This window comes from Pleurodeles waltl, chromosome 7 (assembly GCF_031143425.1).
Source record: "Pleurodeles waltl isolate 20211129_DDA chromosome 7, aPleWal1.hap1.20221129, whole genome shotgun sequence".
NCBI classification, from domain to species: domain Eukaryota; kingdom Metazoa; phylum Chordata; class Amphibia; order Caudata; family Salamandridae; genus Pleurodeles; species Pleurodeles waltl.
In genome coordinates, this window is record NC_090446.1 from 994,250,059 (window position 1) to 994,266,503 (window position 16,445).

Sequence of the window (16,445 nt, forward strand, 5' to 3'; positions counted from 1 at the left end):
TGTAAGTCTAGTCTGACTAACCAGTCGGACTGGAGCAAAATATCCCTGAGATGGATAATAGTCTCCATCTTGAAGTGCCGGTAGATGACAAACTGGTTGAAAAATTTCAGGTTGATTACTGGTCTTAGTTTTTTGTTCTTTTTGTGGACGAGGAATATGGAACTGGTGAACCCGGATGGATCTGGAGTGCAAGAATGGATGGCGTCTTTTTTAGAAGAGATTGTATTTCTAAAGAGATTAGAGAGGACATTTCGAGAGAAAATTTTGGTAGAGGGGGGGGGACAAAGTTGGAGAGGGGGAGAAAAAAATTCGATTTGATATCCCTGAACAGTTGAGAGTACCCAAGGATCTGCAGTGATTGATTTCCACTTTTGAAGGAAGAAACGTAGGCGACCTCCTACGGGAGGGCCAGAAGGTTGGCTTACCTTGATTGATGGGCGGTCTGGAGGAGCGCTGGCCACGGTTGCGGAAACCCCTAGATCTTTGGGGATAGAACTGTGGTTTGAACTCATCAGAGTAGGAATTGAATGGACCGGCATAACCTCTTGAGCCTTGGTTCCTGTATGAACGGCCGGTAAAGCGGCTCCTGCCTCTACCGGCCCGGGCAAAAACACGTTGGTTAAACACCTTTTTGAGGTTTTGTTGGGCTTTGTCCAGGGATGAAAACGTTGAGACGAAACGGCTAACATCCTTTATAAAATTATCTCCAAAGAGTTTTCCGTCGGCCTGAATGCCGGGGTCTCGAGTGGCCAAGTTAGCCAACTTGGGGTCCATTTTGAGTAAAAGGCCCTTGCGTCTTTCGTGGATAATAGCCGAATTCTCATTGCCCAAAAAACAAAAGGCCCGCGGAGTCCAAAGGGAAAGGTCCAAGGGATCAATGGGCGAATCCTCAAGTCTGGCTGATTCTGCAATGTCGAAGATTCTTGCAAGAGGGCCTACAACGTCTAAAAGCTTGTCCTGACAAGTGGTCCAAGCCTTGTCCACTCCCTTACGGGGATCTTTACCGAACTTGGTAAAGAAAGTGATGAGAGAATCATCAATGGTTGGGGTTACTGTAATGTTGGATTCTAATGATGGCCTAGGACATTCTGATTTTAATTTGGATCTGATTTGCTTGTCTAGAGGAAGGCGTAGGCGGGAAGAGATGTAATCACCTACATGGTCTAGCGGCAACCATTCCGTTGAATTAGGGTGTTGAATGAGAGAGGGGTCGAACATGGGCACACCCTCGGAGTCAACCACACTGATAGAAGGACCACTCGTCGCAGTTTTGATACGTTTGGAGGAAGGGGGGGACAACATATCATTCGGATTGTCAGAGTGGGATAAGTCGTCCAAGTCCTCATCGTCCGAGTCCAAAATCTTTGATATCACGATCTTTTTGGGCACAGAAACATGCTTCAGTTTAGATTTGCATTTTGAATGAGTTGCCATGTTTTTGGCGGCAATCCCCTCCTTTGAAGGAGGCCTGGGAGGAAACAAGTCCTCAGTCTGGTGTGAGTCAAGCTCACTTCCTGCTGTGCACCTTTACGTGATTTGGAAGAGGATAGTTTCCGTTTTCTGCTTTCCTCCGCAGAATAGGCCTTAGATTTGGACATCATGGACAATACAGAATTTTCAATATTTTTTGACATTTTTTGCATAGACGCTTTCATAGCGTGTTTTACTGAGGACTGGATAAATTTGTTTAAATCTTGAAAAGATTCCTCATCCTCCTGAGAGGAAGACCTTGAGGGAGAACTCCCTGAATCCATAGTAAAAAACGAGTAAAAGTACTAAGGAGACTAAGCTCCAGTAAAATGTCAGAAATGCAGGGCTAATAAAGAGTTAACAGGAGCAACACGCTCCAAAACTATGCTAGCTCCACCCCAGGGCGGAGTCCTGAAGGGGAAGGAATTCCGAAGACACACGCGCGTCGGCACCGAGGAGACAGCAGAGAGAAAGCTGTTCTCTGTAGTCGCCGCTGAAAGTATGGAAATTTGAGGAGCCGCACAAGGAAAACGCGCCGCATCGGCCTGGACGCCGAACCGGTAAGCTGCTTTTTCTGTCAGGCGCGTTCGGAGTGAGACGCGCTGGCAGAAATAAACGGACTGCGCGAATAGAACGCTCGACGGAGCGAGCGCAAGAGTCCGAGTTGAAAGGTAGGGGGTGAGGGGGCACGGGATAAGTCGCCGCGAAGCGGTAAACGGCAGGCAGAACAGGTAAACAGTGTGTAAACAATAAGAAATATAATAACACCTTTAAAAAACCTCAAATATAAAACGAAGAAAATAGGAGATACGTATGAGAAATAGGAGAGTACTTATCTTGACTGCGAGCAGCAAGAAAAGAGGGCTGCTTGCAGTCAAGGGTGCTCTCTATGGTTTATGGCCCCTTCCTATTGGTCCAGTTCAGGTTATGGTTTTGCTCCCTTTGGTTAGTTGTTGTCTAACCTTTCTGGGAGTTGTAGTTTCTTGACTGCTGCTGTTTGAATTAAAGTAAGAAAAGAACGCATAATAGAGCCTCGGTCTTGTCATAAAATTGCACGATTGCCAGTATACTTCAGTGTGGGTGAACAATTTTTTTCTTTTGTCTCTCCTCTTCGTGCTCTATGGCAGCCATGGACCTCACAGGGCTCACAGCGCAAACTCCATCAGTGGTATTGGAGCACTGGTCACATTGTTCACACTGTTAACACTGTTACCTCATCAGAGTAAATTCTTTTGTCTCTCCCTTGGCACCCTCCCACAATTCATAGCTTTCCCAAAAACACTTGTAATTGATAAATACTTCACAAAAAAACGCAGAAATCCACAACGGCTCTCGCAGCACAGCGGAGAGACAATACTACATTATTCACTGCACTCATGATAAGTAGCCCCAAAATGCTTTGCAAGCTTTTTTTTTCAAAACATGTTTGCACATAACTCAGCCTGCGGTGGCCCTAGGACAATGGGACCACCACCAAAACTTTCAGCATGATGCACTCTTTCTGATTAGGTCATTTGTGGGTTCCCATACTACGTTAGTGGGAACCCCAAAATAATAACCCTTTCCCACCATTCAGTCCCTTTTTAAGCTCTCTTACGGCTGTAACTTTTGTTTTTTCAGATTTGAGTAGTTTACGTCCTAAGGGCCTTGGTGTTTGCAGTAGGACTGCTAGGCCTGAAAATGTATAAGGCACTAGGGGCCTGATTACAACTTTGGAGGAGGTGTTAATCCATCCTAAAAGTGACGGTAAAGTGACGGATATACCACCAGCCGTATTACGAGTCCATTCTATCCTATGGAACTCGTAATACGGCTGGTGGTATATCCGTCACATTTGGGACGGATTAACACCTCCTCCAAAGTTGTAATCAGGCCCTATGTCCTCTAGGGGCTAAGTATATGGTTGTATTGCATTACTTTATGACATTCTATTTTCATGTGGTTATGCCCCCCAGGGGCTAATTATATGGTTACATGACCATGTTTCTTACAAATTATGTTTTTATTGTGGTGTCTTCTAGGGGCTGTTCTGAGCATTAAAGTCAACATATTAAAGTATTTTCTGCACTCGGTCGACCCATAATGCTTTGAGGGCATTATTTTACAAAACATTTTGCTCATAACTCTGCCTGTAGTGGACCATGGACACTGGGACCACCTTCAAAACATTCACCACAATCTGCTCTTTCTGTCTAGATCATCTCTGGGTCCCCACACTAGGTTAGCGGGGACCCCCAAAAAAACAACCTCTCCCTCCATTCAGTGTCTTTTTAATATCTCTCATGGCTGGAAATTTTGTGTTAGATGTGGGAGTAGTTTGTGTTTTAAGGGACTTCTTTGTAATAGTATTGCAGTAGACCTGCTAGGTCTGAAAATGTGGAAGGACTACGCTCTCTAGGGGCTACATATATGGTTATACTGCATTATTTCCTGCCACTATGTTTTCATGTGGTTATGCTCTCTAGAGGCTGACTATATGGTCACATGACCATGTTCCTTCCAAATGCTATTTTCATCGTGGTGCCCTATAGGTGATGTTTTGACCATTAAAGTCTAATGCCAAGTGTATGAAGGCATGCACAAACACAGTTTATTTCTGATAAAGGTTTAAGGTGCTACATGGCTAAATACTTAAAATGTTCCAAACATAGTTTATTTCTGATAATATTTGACTGTGCTGCACGGCTAAATACTTATAAGGCCCCAAAAGCAAGGTCTATTGCCTGTGCCAATGCTTGTTTTTTTATTTTGACAAACTAACCACTACTGAGGGATACTAGAGTGCATCACAGCCCAAATGGGTGAGGGGGGCCTTAAAGTGGCTCAGGGACACTCTCTTGTAGCCAGGTCCAAGGTTGGTGGGAGTTTGTTCTCAGATCATGCTCAGACTGAGGATAAAGGTGCAAAGGCGCAATTATCCATATAACAGGGTCAATGGCCAATGGCCAAGGCTGTAACAAAACTGCCCCAAAGAGGGACAAACATATTTATTAATTATAACAAAGGTAAGCCCATGAATGAGTGATAGTGATGGGCGTGCAGTGAGAGTGGTTAAAAGCCCACAGATAAATTACAACACGTCAGAGCGCTTGCACGCTCGACCTAAAAAGCAGATCGGTCACTGGTGGCAAACTATCCCCTAAATGCCCTCCTTGATGTCGCAGCTAAAGCCTACGCCCGAGACTTGTTGGAACAGCTAGAGATGTAAGCCCAGGAGCAAGAAATTTACCATTTTTCCAATCAGGCTTTAGGGCTACGACATCAACAGTGGACAACATCCTCGCTCTACCTTTTGTGAACCCAAATTAACAGACTGCTGCTTTTCTGATGCTCCGTTGATTATAGTGCAGCTTAGAGAGTATATAGGGCCACCCTATGGATGAAGCTGTACACCCAGGGTAAACTCCCTATGCTGCTAGGAGCCATAATGTTGTTGTACACTGGGACATGAGTCTAAGTGAAACCGGGCCTATGTACGGTTACTTAAAAAATGAAAACAACTTGTGGTTCAAAGCAGAGCTGTGTTTTGGCCCCATTGCTGTTCAACCTGTACACTGCTGATTTGGGGAAAGACTTTGAATCCTGCTGTTTCATCCGTCTCAACCTAGGGACCATTAAGCTGCAAATTATTCGATATCCAGACAATATTGTGATTATGGACTGCACTAGATCTGGACAGCAGCAGGCACTGAACACCTCCAACCAGTCTACCCATCTCCAGGTAAACCAAAACAAATCAAAGGTTGTAATCTTTGGAAGATATAAAATTAAAAAGATTGCTTCCTGGCACTTGGGAAGTAACATCATCAGCACAGCTAGGAAGTACAATTACCTGGGCATGTGGTTCAGTGAAGTAGCTCTGGTGGAGCACAGGTAATGCCATCAAAAAAAGAATGCTGCCAATACGTATGGGATTGGTCAGCTGTATCGGCTGCTGCACAGCGCCTCTGGGGAGCCAATACTAAGGGTAACAAAGGCAACTCTCCTACCAGCCTTGCAGTACGGCCATCACACCTACCCAGGGGCCCTAGACTCAACAATCCCACTGCAGTGCATGCAGGAAAATCTTTCAACTGCCACGTCATGCATGCAGAGCTACCCTGAGGCTGGAACTGGAGCTGGCTAGGCAAACTCTAGCTTGTCAAGCCTCAATGCTGAAATATTATATCAGGACCAGAACAGCGATGCCTAACTCATGAAAAGGACACTTGTAAAAATGAATCTTTGAAATGCCGGCAATCCCTGGTACACCCAAGTAAGAAATGCCATAAAAACCCCTGAGATTGAAGAAACAGCTCCCCCTAAAACGGGAGACATCTCAATCAACATCTGGAAAAAGGCTATTAACCATCAACTGAAGCATATTTCATTGAAGCAAGACCGATCAATTAAAGATAAGTCGTTATTGGCTCAGCCCCTTAACAACTCCTAGGGAAACCTCAACCTTACCTGATGGAAAACATTAATGTGGGAATCTGCTGGCAGATACTGTTTAATCCAGCACGGGTGGGTGACAGTGACAAAGGTGGATGCAGACTTTGCACTTATCCACACTAATCATGGTTGCATGTTGTGCTGCTGCTGTGCGATAAAACAAGGGAGTAGATCGATGATTGGACCTGTTTTTCTGGCCCTTAAGGTGTGCACTTGCCAGCTTGCATCATCTACCTGTTTTCATAATATTGCACCGTAGGCCTTGGTGAGGTGCGCAAAACCTTTTGATATCCTCAGGCAGAGACTATCCCCCTCCCCCCAGGCACGTGAGGAAGCTAAAGGTCAACAGCTAATAATAACATACATAAGTCAAGCAGTGCCAATCAATTGATATGGGGAGTCATGGATAAGCTGCTGATAATGCCCACCCGCATGGGGAACTAGGTATGTTGGCATTTATCGTCAACAGACGTATCGTCTAACAGTACTATCCCAGCATGCGGAGCATTGAACAGTAGAAGCTTTTCCCCCCCACTAACAGCTCCGTATTGTACGAACTGGTATTCAGATTACGCCGACTAATTTGCAAGTTTCTAAATTTTCCATTTGGAGGTTGTCTCAATAATTGTACTCGTACGAACTGAGTTTTACTGTAAGGACCTTCTATTTTTACCTTGCACACGTCTTCTCTCTTGCTTTTTACTGTAACATTTTTTTAGCTGTTTGCAATGGTTTTAATCAACTAAACAATAAAAAATGACTTACTTACCTCTTCAAAGTATACTATCTCACAATACAGCAGCAATTAAAAAAACAGCTACCTCTATCACTCATTGACTGCTTGCATTTGATCCTGTACAGCGCTCCACTACCTTTGCATAGCGGAAGCATATACACCACTATCCTCCGCTGGGCCATGTATACTAGAGACATTTGTGTGTAAGAAACATAAATGGCTCTATTGTGCTCTAATGTTTTGCCTATGTAATAATTTGATGTGAAAGATGCTCAAAACAGGACCCTTAAGCATTAGATTCTAGTGTGTAACAAGTGAGCGTGGTATGACTTGGATTGGAAGAGTTATGTTGTTGTGCATGTATAACAGAAACTGTGCACCTATCCTTAACTGTAGAAGAATCATGTGATAATAGATGTAGCTATGGTTGGGAATACATACCATCCTTGGAGTAGTGTGAACTTCACACTTTAAATGACATTGACTATCGGGTACAGCTGAGTGGAGAAGAGTGCTACAATTGAGGTTGGAGCTTTTCACCAACCATAGTACATACTCTGGAGTTCACAAAGGAGTAGTGAAGAGGCAACCCATACCAAAGGGCATAATGCAATCAGCCATGACATATGCTTTGAAGAGTCAACTGAAGCGTGTCAGAGAGCAACCCAATGTAATGAGCAATATAGCAATAACTAGAGTATATGTTGTGCTGGAAGGAGTCTCAAATCTCTGAATAAGAACTGACTTGTAACACCAGAGCATTTTCAGCTCTAATTTCTATACTCTGGTTGCCAGAGAAAGCTGGACAGCCCAGATGTGTAGCACTGTTTTGTCTGCAGTAAACAGAGCTCACAGTTCAGGAGAGATTTCACAGCCCCCTACATTTTCAGCAGTTTTTTTTATTTTTTGCTTACCAATAGATATATATTTCCAAGCAAAGGGAAAGCATGTAGAAACACCAGAAAGGAAGGAGGAATGACTGCATCCAAGAGTGGCAACTATTAATATATCCAAGCAGTTGTGGCTCGCAGGTCTCAGAGGGGCGGGGCAGCGGGTTGGGGACAATGACACATTACATGAAAAAAATATAAGAAAAAAAACACTTCCCCCCCCCGCGCCGCTCCTCTGTCTCGCTGGCGCTGCAGGCACAGGCTCCCCAGTCTGCCCCACGGCCAATCCTGATGCTGCTCAGAGCAGCATTAGGATTGGCTGGGAGCACCCGGCCAAGGCGCTCCCAGGCAGACTGGAAGCCTGTCCAGGATCTCTCCAGTGGGGCAAATGTGTTGCTGGGCTGGAGAGACCCTTCTGAGCATGTATGCTTGGCCAGCCCGAGACGGCCAGCCAAACATAGATGCGCCGTGAGGGGGAGTGCTGAGCACTTCCCCTCATGGCTCGTCACCCCTGTGGCCCGCCCCTTTCCCCGAAAAAGATGATAAACACAGTTTATTATCGTTTTTGGGGAAAAGGTTTGCCGCTGCTGGCGGGGGAGGGGGGAGAAATATTTACAACCTAAGTTGTAAATATTTCTCAACATTTCTCAGGGCCAATGGTGTTTGTTAGAAAATCATCGACAGACCAGCTCTTTCATGATTAAAGTTCGAAGATTCTGGGTGCTGTTTTGAAGCTGAGGCCTGTACAGAGAGAGGCCTTGCACCTCAGACAGTATAGCGCTACCACACACACTGTATGGGTGAGAGAGAGTCAACATGAAAGAACTCCCGTTGTGCGGAGGACATTCAACCATGGTTTCTTACCCGTCCGTTGACATATTTAAGAGATTGCGTTTCTCTGATGGTATGGAATGGAAACTCACTTATCAGATAGGAGGATTTGGAAAACACACTGAGGTGAATCACTGAAAAGCAGGACGAGCATTCAAGTTTTTTTCCAAACCTTTCTAAGGGCTAGAATGAGAACCACAGGGAGGAAGTTTTAAGTCTTAACTGACATATGAAAAACAAGCGAAAGAGAGCAAGGCCGAGCTGGATCTGGAAAATCCCCCCTCTGCTGTTGGTTTTATGTTTGCAGAGGGATCTGGGAGGGTGAAGGGACTTGCCCGAGGACGCATGGCTGCTCTGGAACACACACCCACAGTGTAAGAAGAACAGGCAAATACAAAAAAAATAAAGTCCCCTACAGAAGAAATAAACAGGACATAGTGTAATTATTCAGTAGTTGTTCCCTGCTACCAAAGAGAAAAAGGCAGTGCAAAGGGGCAAAACTGACCACTAGCAAGCAAAGACTTTTAAAGGACACTGCAACCAACAAATGAAATAGCTTTGGACTCACAGTATAAGTATACTTAAAAGTGTACAAGAAGTTGAACGCTTATGCTCGACCTACAAAGTATTGCACCAACACTTAGGTATGTGGCCTATTGTGCAATAATCCATACACGAGGGTCAGTCCCAAGGCAGTAACAAAACAGCCTCAAGGCGAGACAAACCTAAAGCATTAACCTAACAAACCAAAGGAATTTTGAAAAGCAGGCCAAGGAACGAATTAAAGTGATGTGCATGGTGGAACGAATTAAAGTGATGTGCATGGTGAAATCCCACAGACTAGATTACAGCATGTCGAGAGAGCGCATGCGTGCTGCCTCGGCTCGACTTTAAAACGTGTGGGGGCCCAGAGCTCTACTCTGAGACATGTGGCTACTGCATTTAAATGTGTGAGCACAGAATACTGAGACAGCGTAATCCCAAAGCCATCTCGGGCCTTTTCAATCCATTTACAGCCACTCCCTGTCCATTCAGCTCACTCTTGAAGCTTTCTGCTTTCTCCCTTTGTGACGCTTTACCGTCTTTCTCGTTCTCTGTCTTTACCATATGTGTTTTTTGCTCACAGTAATTGCCTCATGAAAAAAGAATAAGTCCCGGCCTCCAAAAATAAGTGCTGGTGCTCCCAACGGGCAACCACTGTCTAAAGTTAATCACTGGCATTCAGGCTCTGCACCCCTGCATCTCTGGGCTGAGGTAGACTGAGGTGTTTTAGGATGGAACCTGTTTAGACTTCCTCCATGAGACAGAACCCTAACTCTAAAGTAAATTTCTGCTGTGTCTCTTGAATAGCTGCCCTTCAGTTGTGTGTTGTTTATTAAAGTGTGATATTTATTTTATGTGTAATGATAGTGTTATACAGCATCTTAATCTTCACATCACCTACCATGTCAACAAAGGTGGGATGATTCACCTCTTGCTGGAAGTACATATATTAAGTGCACCTGCTTGACAACCTGGCACTGTGTTGTGTGTCATGCCGTGTCTCGTCTTTGGAGGAGGCAGGGTTCCCTGCTGCTGTTTACCTGCCTTCTGAAACGTGGATGCAAAGCAGGAGTCAGAAGCGCTGGTAAGCTCACCCTTCTAAGCTTTGGAGCATGCCGTGGCGCTGTGGGGTGCTGGGTGTTCAGCAGCAGCATAGCCTGCCAGATCGGTACTAATTTTACATACGCAGATGCAAACAGTAGCCATCTTGGCACTGGCAGGCTAAACGTGCTGTAGGAACTAGTCCTAATTCTACTGAGAGCTAGGCAGTAGCCATGGACCTGTGCTGCTGAAAACAACTTGAGAAGTGGTTGGCTAAGTGGTCCTCTGAAATACAAGCATTCTAACTACTGCTGAGCACAGCACAATGCAAGCATCCTCGCTACTGCAGAATCATGTGTCATGCAAGCATGATCACCACTGCGGAGCACATCGTAGTGCAGCCATTCTTACACTGCACCATACAAGCGTCTAACTACTTCACAGCACAGCATTATTCAAACATTCTCAACATTGCAGAGTACAATATCAGACACGTTTTCTCAGCATTGCAGAGCACAGTATCGGACAAGCACTATCGCCACTGCAGAGCACAGAATGATTCAGGCATTCTAACCACTGCAGCACACTGCATCATATAGGCATTCGACCACTACACAGGGGATTATCACTGCTGCACAGAAGAGCATCACACAAGCATTCTCACCACTGCATGGTAATGTGGGTGTAAAATTGAATAGACCCCTCAGAGCATTACTCACATCTGCATGAAGGCAGATGTCACTACCAATCTAAAAGAGCGCCGATTTCTCTAAAATAATCCCCTCCCCCTTTCTTAAAGCCAAAAAGGTTTGGGGGCAGTGAAGGCACCAACTGGTAGCAATCTACAATGCACTTGAAAAAGCATACACTCAAATACTCCTTAGAGATCAGGTCACCTTAGAAAGTAGAAAGGCACTTGTACTTACTGCAGTTATCCTCATAAAAACTCTGACGGAAGTATAAGACCACACTATGTCACACATACAGTACTCTTTAATAAGGACCACCCAGGAACTTCAATTTCACATCCATCACCAGTAATGTTTACCTCGATGACCCCAGTGACTGCAGCAACAAATACAACTGTGTCAAAAGCAAAGTCAATAGCAAGTGGGAGTCTCTCTTTCAAGAAGGGACATGTATAGTGCCCTCAATGGGGATAAGAAGTCCCTGTAGGAAACGAATGCCTAAAATACAGCACAGCACTTCCTGTGGCCATCCTTGGAGAGGAAATAGAGTACAGAAATGGTCACTTCCGGTAACAACCTAACAGAGAAAGAAAGCATGGTGGTAGACAAGTTCCCTGGGAAGTGGATGAACAATGGGCCAGGAAGGGGCGTCATGGTGAGCTAAAATATATAATGGATACCGTAAATGTCATTACGTTCTCACTACCTGTGGACCACTGATTTTCAGATTTTCAGGGTCTGGGTCCTCTCCTTTCACAGTGTAATCAGACAGATTGCCCCCTCCCAAAGTGTAATGGAGGATTCGTTCCTCACATATCAGAATGTAATGAAGTATTGGCTTCTCATCTTCATCAGTGTAATCAGGGACAGATCAGCCACCTCCCATATGTAATCAAGTAATGACTAATTGCCTCTCACAGTGAAATCAAGTAAAGGTTCCTCAATTTTTATGCTGTAATCGGCGTCAGATCATCTACCTCCCACAGTGCTATAACGTACTGACTGGTCTGCTTCCCGAGTGTAACCAAGTATTGGCTCATTGCGTCCCACGGTGTAATAAAGTATAGGCTCTTCATCTCTCACAGTGTAATCAAGTATTGTATTATCACCTCTCACGGTGCAATCAGGTATTGGCTCATCAAATATCACAGTGTAATCAAAGACAGATCCCATATCTCGCACATTGTGTACAGAGAACCCACTCATTTACAAAGTATAATTGATAATTGAGACAAAAGTCGAATGGAAGAGGGTTCCTCGCTTCCACCTCTCCAGTGTGGGTGGACCTATCCTTCTTCTCACAGAGTAATCAGGGACTCACTCTCACACTGTTAGTGTACTCATAGAAAGAGCCCTTACGCTTGCAGTGCACTGATGGACAGGCGCCCCCTCCTCAGAGTGCGCTCTGACTGCACTCACAGACGCGCCTCACGCTGCACTCACTGACAGACCAGTGGCCACAAAGTGTTGCCAGGGTTCTAGCTCAGAATAAGAATAAGCAATAGAGCAGCCGCCATCTTTTGATGAGTTAGGCACCATTAACAACGCGTAGAGATGAAGCCAGAGGGAGTGTGAGACTGTCTGGATGAGGAGACTCGCTTGCCAAGTCCCCCTCTGACTGCACTTTGAATTCCTCGTCCAGGGTGAAGAAGGCCCAGGGCCAGGCTTGGCCTTCATTCGCTGTGACAGGCCCTGTGGCTACAGCGCTCCTGTTTTCACAGATGAATGTGCAGCAAGGATGGCACCGGGTACAGAGCCCTGGGTGCCACGCTGCCTGCAAGGATGTGGTATCACAACAGTGGATGGTCAGTTCATATAATTATAATTCAATGTGTTGGAATGTCATAATAACAGCAGACCGTGCACTGCATAAACGACAGATAACAATACAGGTTTACACCCATAAAGGCAGCTTCCGAACCATATTGGGGCCTGCTCATGTAAACAGAGCTCTCCTGACAGTTTTCACTCTACGCAATGCCCCAGCGACTGCGTGTCATCAAAAATACTAAAACGACTGGAACAGAATGTGTCTTTTCAGAGGATCCTACGCTAATGAAGCTACAAAGTGAATGATTTAAAGAAAAAGGAGTACAATTATAACAATATTTCGGGGAGATACTGGATGGATACTGTGCTTCCATTTGGTTGGTCCATGGGTGGGCGTCTCCTGACATATTTTCAGAATATCCTTATGAGAAAAATATACATATGATTAATCTACATGAGATGTTACGTTACGCTATGCTATGTTATCAAATATGAACATAGTTCTCTACTGCCATTGCCTCGGTTCGTTGCCAGGTTTGGGCACCTTCACACCTTGGTGTTGAGGATTCAACTACAATCCAGAGACTGTTTTGTGTTTGAGTAGGATCATCAATAAAATGGGTACAGTTCATTCTTTATGTATATGTTTACTGTAGGGTTGTATTTTGTATGTCTCTGGTGGTCTTTACCAGTCCAGGTACATGTTATCTGTAGTACTGGCATATGCGTTACTCAGTTTGATGTGTGTGTGTACGTAGCTGAGTTATGGTGTCTCGCTTATGGGCTAAAGTATACCTCTCGATCTGTATAGATGTTAAGGGTTGTGTGGTGTTGATTTAAAGCGTTATGTGTTGTCTTTGAGAGGAACGTTGTTTTATGATAGGTAGAGCGTTGTTTTGAACTCAGTGATATCCAGCTAGAGGGCGCCTTTGACCGCACCTAACAAGACAATACATAAGTGAGCTGTGTTGGGTTTATGTGCATTGTTCTGACTTATTTGTTCTGTTGGAAGTTGTGATTGATTATCATTATTGTGGGTACTGGTGTGTTGTAGGAAGGTAATCTCTTTCTAGCCTTGTTACCCCCACTTTTGGCCTGTTTGTGAGTATATGTCAGGGTGTTTTCACTGTCTCACTGGGATCCTGCTAGCCAGGGCCCAGTGCTCATAGTGAAAACCCTATGTTGTCAGTGTGTTTGTTATGTGTCACTGGGATCCTGCTAGCCAGGACCCCAGTGCTCATAGGTTTGTGGCCTATATGTGTTCCCTGTGTGGTGCCTAACTGTATCACTGAGGCTCTGCTAACCAGAACCTCATTGTTTATGCTCTCTCTGCTTTCCAAATCTGTCACTACAGGCTAGTGACTTAATTGACCAATTCACATTGGCATACTGGTACACCCATATAATCCCCTTGTATATGGTACTGAGGTACCCAGGGTATTGGGGTTGCAGGAGATCCCTATGGGCTGCAGCATTTCTTTTGCCACCCATAGGGAGCTCTGACAATTCTTACATAGGCCAGCCACTGCAGCATGCGTGAAATAACATCCACGTTATTTCACAGCCATTTACCACTGCACATAAGTAACTTATAAGTCACCTATATTGCTAACCTTCACCTGGTGAAGGTTGGGTGCAAAGTTACTTAGGCCCGTATTTATACTTTTTTTGCGCCGCATTTGCGTCGTTTTTTGACGCAAAAACGGCGCAAACTTGCAAAATACCATTGTATTTTGTAGGTTTGCGCCGTTTTGCGTCAAAAAGCGGCGCAAATGCGGCGCTAAAAAAAGTATAAATACGGCCCTTAGTGTGTGAGCACCTTGGCACTAGCCAAGGTGCCCCCACATCGTTCAGGGCAAATTCCCTGGACTTTGTGAGTGCGGGGACCACATTACACATGTGCACTATACATTGGTCAGTACCTATGTATAGCGTCACAATGGTAACTCCGAACATGGCCATGTAACATGTCTAAGATCATGGAATTGTCCCCCCAATACCATTCTGGTATTGCGGGGACAATTCCATGATCCCCCGGGTGTCTAGCACAGAACCCGTGTACTGCCAAACTGCCTTTCCGGGGTCTCCACTGCAGCTGCTGCTGCTGCCAACCCCTCAGACAGGTTTCTGCCCTCCTGGGGTCCTGGTAACCCTGGCCCAGGAAGGCAGAACAAAGGATTTCCTCTGAGAGAGGGTGTTACACCCTCTCCCTTTGGAAATAGGTGTGAAGGGCTAGGGAGGAGTAGCCTCCCCCAGCCTCTGGAAATGCTTTGATGGGTACAGATGGTGCCAATCTCTGCATAAGCCAGTCTACACCGGTTCAGGGTTTCCCCAGCCCTGCTCTGGCGCGAAACTGGACAAAGGAAAGGGGAGTGACCACTCCCCTGACCAGTACCTCCCAGGAGAGGTGCCCAGAGCTCCTCCAGTGTGTCCCAGACCTCTGCCATCTTGGAAACAGAGGTGTGGGGGCACACTGGACTGCTCTGAGTGGCCAGTGCCAGCAGGTGACGTCAGAGGCTCCTTGTGATAGGCTCTTAACTCTCTTGGTAGCCAATCCTCCTAACTTTGTAGCCAAACCTCCTTTTCTGGCTATATAGGGTCTCTGCTTTGGGGAATTCTTCAGATAACGAATGCAAGAGGTCACCAGAGTTCCTCTGCATCTCCCTCTTCACCTTCTACCAAAGGATCGACCACTGACTGCTCCAGGACGCCTGCAAAACCACAACAAAGTAGCAAGACGACTACCAGCAACACTGTAGCGCCTAATCCTGCCGGCTTTCTCAGCTGTTTCAAGGTGGTGCTCTGGGGGTAGCCTGCCTTCACCCTGCACCAGAAGCTCTGAAGAAATCTCCTGTGGGCCGACGGAATCTTCCCCCTGCTAACGCAGACACCAAAAGACTGAATCACTGCTCCTCTGGGTCCCCTCTCATCCTGATGAGTGTGGTCCCTGGAACACAGCAACTCTGTCCAAGTGACTCTTCAGTCCAAGTTTGGTGGAGGTAAGTCCTTGCCTCCCCACGCTAGACTGCAAAGCTGTGTACCGCGTGATTTGCAGCTGCTCCGGTTCCTGTGCACTCTTCCAGGATTTCCTTTGTGCACAGCCTAGCCTGGGCCCCCGGCACTCCGTCCTTCAGTGCACAACCTTCTGAGTTGTCCTCCGACATCGTGGGACCCCCTTTTGTAACTTCGCGTGGACTCCGGTTCACTCTTCTTCTAAGTGCCTGTTGGGGTACTTCTGCGGGTGCTGCCTGCTTCTGTGAGGGCTCTGCGAGTTGCTGAGCGCCCCCTCTGTCCCCTCCTCCAAAAGGTGACATCCTGGTCCTTCCTGGTCCTCAGCAGCACCCAAAAACCTCTACCGCGACCCCAGCAGCTAGCAAGGCTTGTTTGAGGTATTTCTGCATGGGAACACCTCTGCAAGCTTCAGCACGACGTGGGACATCCGTCTTCCAAAGGAGAAGTTCCTAGTACTCTTCTTTCTTGCAGAACTCCAAGCTTCTTCCAACCGGAGGCAGCTTCCTTGCACCTTCATCCGTGGTTTCCTGGGCTCCTGCCCCCCTTGGACACTATTGTGACTATTGGACTTGGTCCCCTTGTCTTACAGGTACTCAGGTCCGGAAATCCGTTGTCAGTGCACTGCTGGTGTTTGTTCTTCCTGCAGAATTCCCCTATCACGACTATTGTGCTCTCTGGGGGTAGTAGATGCACTTTACTCCTACTTTTCAGGGTCTAGGGGTGGGGTATTTTTCTAACCCTCACTGTTTTCTTACAGTCCCAGTGACCCTCTACAAGCTCACATAGGTCTGGGGTCCATTTGTGGTTCGCATTCCACTTTTGGAATATATGGTTTGTGTTGCCCCTATACCTATGCTTGCCTATTGCAACCTATTGTAATTCTACACTGTTTGCATTAATTTTCTTGTTCTTACTTACCTAATTTTGGTTTGTGTACATATAACTTGTGTATATAACTTACCTTCTTACTGAGGGTACTCACTGAGATACTTTTGGCGTATTGTCATAAAAATAAAGTATCTTTATTTT

At 45.8% G+C, this 16,445-nt stretch overlaps 1 protein-coding gene across 3 annotated transcripts in view; it reads left to right on the forward strand.

The window, feature by feature from the left end:
* The window catches only part of SDK2 (sidekick cell adhesion molecule 2), a 945,724-nt gene that overhangs the window by 919,851 nt on the left and 9,428 nt on the right, over window positions 1-16,445 (forward strand). The window lies entirely within an intron of this gene.